Source organism: Scyliorhinus torazame, chromosome 5, assembly GCF_047496885.1.
Source record: "Scyliorhinus torazame isolate Kashiwa2021f chromosome 5, sScyTor2.1, whole genome shotgun sequence".
In the NCBI taxonomy this organism is placed as follows: Eukaryota; Metazoa; Chordata; class Chondrichthyes; order Carcharhiniformes; family Scyliorhinidae; genus Scyliorhinus; species Scyliorhinus torazame.
The window spans coordinates 133,971,952-133,976,948 of record NC_092711.1 but is presented as its reverse complement, the minus strand read 5'-3'; the positions used below and the strand labels follow the sequence as shown (position 1 = coordinate 133,976,948).

The 4,997-nt window shown below is 49.0% G+C and overlaps 1 protein-coding gene across 1 annotated transcript in view; it reads left to right on the top strand.

Moving 5' to 3' along the window:
* Positions 1-3,718: 3,718 nt before the first annotated feature.
* The window catches only part of LOC140419818 (cerebellin-1-like), a 35,131-nt gene continuing 33,852 nt past the window's right edge, over positions 3,719-4,997 (top strand). Inside the window, exon 1 of the mRNA XM_072503831.1 lies at positions 3,719-4,094. The gene's annotated coding sequence lies outside the window, so the exon portion shown is untranslated. The remainder of the gene's footprint in view (positions 4,095-4,997) is intronic.

Below are 4,997 nucleotides of genomic sequence, written 5' to 3'. Positions count from 1 at the left end.
TAAATAGATCCCCACCAAGTCTTCGACCATGACACTCTTTCTCACTATCCTCAGCACTATCATCCATGTACGTTTCCCTGTACGTCTGCCAATTTTAACTGACTGTCATGTTTCATGGCCAATTTCTGAAGTTCAAACTCTCTCTCTTTATCTTTTTCCCTAATCTGTATCTCCCTTTCGCTTTCTTTTTGTTCTGCTGCGGCTATTCTTTCTGTTTTCCTTTCTTCTCGCTCCTTTTATTTTTCCTCTCTCTCTCGTTCCTTTTCCTCTCTCTCTGTTTCGTATTCAAGCTGCTTTAATTCTTTCTCATGTTCCATTTGTTTAATTTGTAACTGAATTTTTGCCATTTCCAATGTGTCAAACTGTATCTCAGGCAACTTTAAATGTTTGGCCACCACCATAGTTACCTCAACTTTTCGCATTTTGTCAGGTAATGTTAACTGCAATGTTTTTTGCCAAATCTAACAGTATGCTTTTATTCTCTGTCCGTAAGGTACTGCGGGTGACCATCTCCACCCCAAAAAACTTTAGAGCCTCTGACAGAGCCATTGTTCACAACACACTCCCTACTTAAACTAAAATACCACACCTGAAAAGCAACCACAATATGCTCACCCCTCACTGTCTTTAAGTTCACTGAGCCAATCCAATAGATAGACTTTTATCCCGGACGAGCCCCCAATTTCTTGTGTGCCAGATTTTAGAGAACTCCAAAGGATATCATGGAGTTCACCTGACCCACAACTTTTTCTAGATTGTGGTATGGGGAGCACAGGGCCCACTCTACAGGTGTGGTACAGCAGAAATGGAAAAGTATTTTTTAAAGCAAAACAATGTTTATTCTATGAACTCAAGTTAACCTTTTTAAAACATACAGTGAACATCTTAGCAACCATTAATTCAAATAAAACCCCCAAAGAATACAACACTAAGTAATTCTTAAGCTGTCCTTTTAACATCCAGAAGACTTTTTAAAAAAGCTTTCAGCAGAAGCACATTAGGTTCACATTCATTACTGAGAACATTTATAATTCTGAATTCACCAAATGATCAAGAGACAGTCTTTTCATGGCAGAGAGATCAACAGTACACCTGCTCTGTCTGGCTTCAGCTCCAACATTGAAAATGAAACTAAAACACACCCTGCCTAAAACGAAAGTAAAAAGCTGACAACAGCCCAACTCCACCCACTCTCTGACATCACTGCAGTCGTAAACACCCATTTCTTAAAGGTACTCTCACTGCAGATATTTATGGACACACCCATTTATAAACACCCATTTCTTAAAGGTACCCTCACATGACAATCGGACAGTGTAGAGGGAGCTTTACTCTGTATCTAACCCCATTTTGTACCTGTCCTGGGAGTGTTTCATGGGGACAGTGTAGAGGGAGCTTTATTCTGTATCTAACCCCGTGCTGTACCTGTCCTGGGAGTGTTTGATGGGGACAGTGAAAAGGGAGCTTTACTCTGTATCTAACCCCGTGCTGTACCTGTCCTGGGAGTGTTTGATGGGGACAGTGTCGAGGGAGCTTTACTCTGTATCTAACCCCGTGCTGTACCTGTCCTGGGAGTATTTGATGGGGACAGTGAAAAGGGAGCTTTACTCTGTATCTAACCCCGTGCTGTTCCTGTCCTGGGAGTGTTTGATGGGGACAGTGTCGAGGGAGCTTTACTCTGTATCTAACCCCGTGCTGTACCTGTCCTGGGAGTGTTTGATGGGGACAGTATAGAGGGAGCTTTACTCTGTATCTAACCCTGTGCTGTACCTGTCCTGGGAGTGTTTGATGGGGACAGTGTAGAGGGAGCTTTACTCTGTATCTAACCCCGTGCTGTACCTGTCCTGGGAGTATTTGATGGGGACAGTGAAAAGGGAGCTTTACTCTGTATCTAACCCCGTGCTGTACCTGTCCTGGGAGTGTTTGATGGGGACAGTATAGAGGGAGCTTTACTCTGTATCTAACCCCGTGCTGTACCTGTCCTGGGAGTGTTTGATGGGGACAGTGTAGAGGGAGCTTTACTCTGTATCTAACCCCATGCTGTATCTGTCCTGGGAGTGTTTGATGGGGACAGTGTAGAGGGAGCTTTACTCTGTATCTAACCCCGTGTTGTATCTGTCCAGGGAGAATTTGATGGGGACTGTGTAGAGGGAGCTTTACTCTTGTCTAACCCACGGTAGCACAGTGGTCAGCACTGTTGCTTCACAGCTCCAGGTTCCCAGGTTCGATTCCCGGCTTGGGTCACTGTCTGTGTGGAGTCTGCATGTTCTCCCTGTGTCTGCGTGGGTTTCCTCCGGGTGCTCCGGTTTTCTCCCACAAGTCCCGAAAGACGTGCTGTTGGGTGAATTGGACATTCTGAATTCTCCCTCTGTGACCCGGACAGGCTCCGGAATGTGGCGACTGGGGGCTTTTCACAGTCACTTCATTGCAGCGTTAATGTCAGCCTACTTGTGACAGTAAAGATTATTATTAAAAAGTTGGAATGATTTCAAATGTTTACTGAATTCCGCGACCCTGTGAAAGTTCAGGACACAACTCCTGCCAATTAATGAAGAGATTGGGTGAAGATGCTGCCCGTTGTCAGGCAGGAGAGGGCCTGTCTTTAATAATTGAGTGGTCTCCATGGGGATAATACAATTTGTATTGATGGAGAATGTTGCTGGCTGTCAAAATGCTGGGTGGGGGCAGGGCTTCGGAGCCGGACAGTGCAATCAGCTGAGATCAGGAAAATGAAGAGCAGCTTTGAGCAAGGTGAGCGAGAGGGGAGTACTGTTAAAGGAGAGCGGGAGAGAGAGATGGGTATTGAGCGAAAGGTCTCCGAGCAGATGAATGGTGACTGGCAGCAAGAGAGATACTCGGAGAGAGAGAGAGAGAGAGAAATACATATAGTTAGGCCAGAGAGTGTGTGGGACATAAGGAGAGGGAGGGGATTCTTACAGGTCCATATAGTCAGAGACCGACAGAGAGACGAAGAGAGAGAGAGAGACAGAGAGGGAGAGTGTGAGAGAAAAATCAGAGTGAGAGACAGAAGCAGTGAGGTAAAGATAGTCGGGGGGGGGGGCGGGGGGGGGGGGGGGGAGAGAGGAGCAGAGATAGAGAAACAGAGAGTCAAAGAGATTCAGACACTGGAGACAGTGGTGAGAGATAGAAAAAGAGAGAGAGACAGAGGGGGAGAGAGACAGAGGGGGAGGGAGAGACAGAGTGAAAGAGAGTGGTAGAGACAGGGAGGGAGAGACCGAGATAGGTTGAGAGACAGGGGGAGAGTGAAAGAGGGGGAGTGAAAGAGACGGAGAGAGACAGCGAGAGAGAGAGAGACAGAGAGAGAGAGAAAGAGTGCGAGAGACAGTGAGAGAGAGACAGTGAGATAGAGAGACAGAGATAGGGTGAGAGATGGGGAGAGAAAGAGAGAGGGACAGGGGGAGAGAGACAGAGTGATAAAGAGAGAGAGAGACAGAGGGAGAGACAGGGAGAGACAAGGAGAGAGAGAGATACAGGGAGAGTTAGAGACAGAGGGAGAGAGACAGAGCGAGAGAGACAGAGCGAGAGAGACAGAGACAGAGATAGGGGGAGAGACAGGGGGAGGGAGAGCGGGGCAGAGAGAGAGAGTGGCAGAGAGAGCGACAGAGGCAGAGAGAGACAGAGCGAGACACAGGGGGAGAGAGACAGAGCGAGACACAGGGGGAGAGAGACGGGGGGAGAGAAGGGGACAGGCGAGAGAGAGAGAGACAGAGACAGCGAGAGAGAGAGAGACTGAGGGAGAGAAAGAGAGAGAGAGATCAGAGGCAAAGAGACTGAGGCAGTGGGAGAGGCGTGAAACGGAGAGAGAGGGATTGGTACCCCACACTGTGTAATACTTGTCAGTGAGTGGGAGAGAGAGAGAGAAAGGGAGAGAGAATGAAACAGCGGGATCGAACCACTCAAGCAGAAGACATGCTCACTCTGCGCTGACAGATGAACATAACAGCTTTGGGGACCAGAACTTCAGTCTTCAGCTGACACCGAGCGAGAAAGAGAGGAAACACGACAGAGAGCGAGGGAGAGAGAGAGAGAGAGAGGGAGACAACAGAGTAAACTTGCCTGAACTTCAGTGGAAGGTAAGTGTGTGCAGGGGGCTTGAGGAGTGGGCTGTGACTGCAAGAGTGATCCAGGGAGGGGGAGGGGGGCTCCGGGCTGGTAGCAGGGAGACTGTACCGAGAGCTCTGAGCTGGGTCACAGTGTGCCAGGCAGCCAGCTCCTGCCAGGACTGGAGGGTGTGTGGGTTCACCAGCCCCGGCACTAGCAGGGCGTGTCTCTGCTTGCTGTGTGAATGACCGCAGGCTGCAGTGCAGCAGGTTCCCCCTCAGCCCAGTCAGCCAGGGACTGGGGATGGGAGTGATGTGTTGGCAGGTAGTTTCGATGTGGACTGCACTCGATGCAGGGAAGCTAGAAACAGACGTCTAACACTGGAGAAGATCCAACACTGTTTTATTCAACGATAGAACTGATATACATATTCAGCTGTGGGTCGACACTATACTGAACTGACTGGAGACCGTTTACTCGCCTGACCAGACTTACTAGCTACCGGTGTTTGCACTTGCTAGCTGGGTCCCGAGAGAGCGGGAAACCTAGTGCCCTCTGGCTTTATAGTGGTGGTGTCCTGTCTGGTGATTGGCTGCACCGTGCTGTGTGCTTACTGGTCATTCTGTGTGTCAATCACTGCCTGTCTGCATCTCATTATATACATGAGTGGATATTATGACAGGCAGGACAGTAGAACATGTTACAGACAGGAGGCGCAATACCTCACCGTCTGCTCCGCTGTCGCCCTCCCTCAGTCCCATCTCCCCAGGATAGCTGTCCCATCAATCACCGACACCACCTGAATAACACTGGGACACATAGCCAGGCACACAGACACACACTCTCTCTCTCACACTCTCACACACACTCTCACACACCCTCACACACACTCTCACACACTCTCTCTCACTCTCTCACACACTCTCTCTCACTCT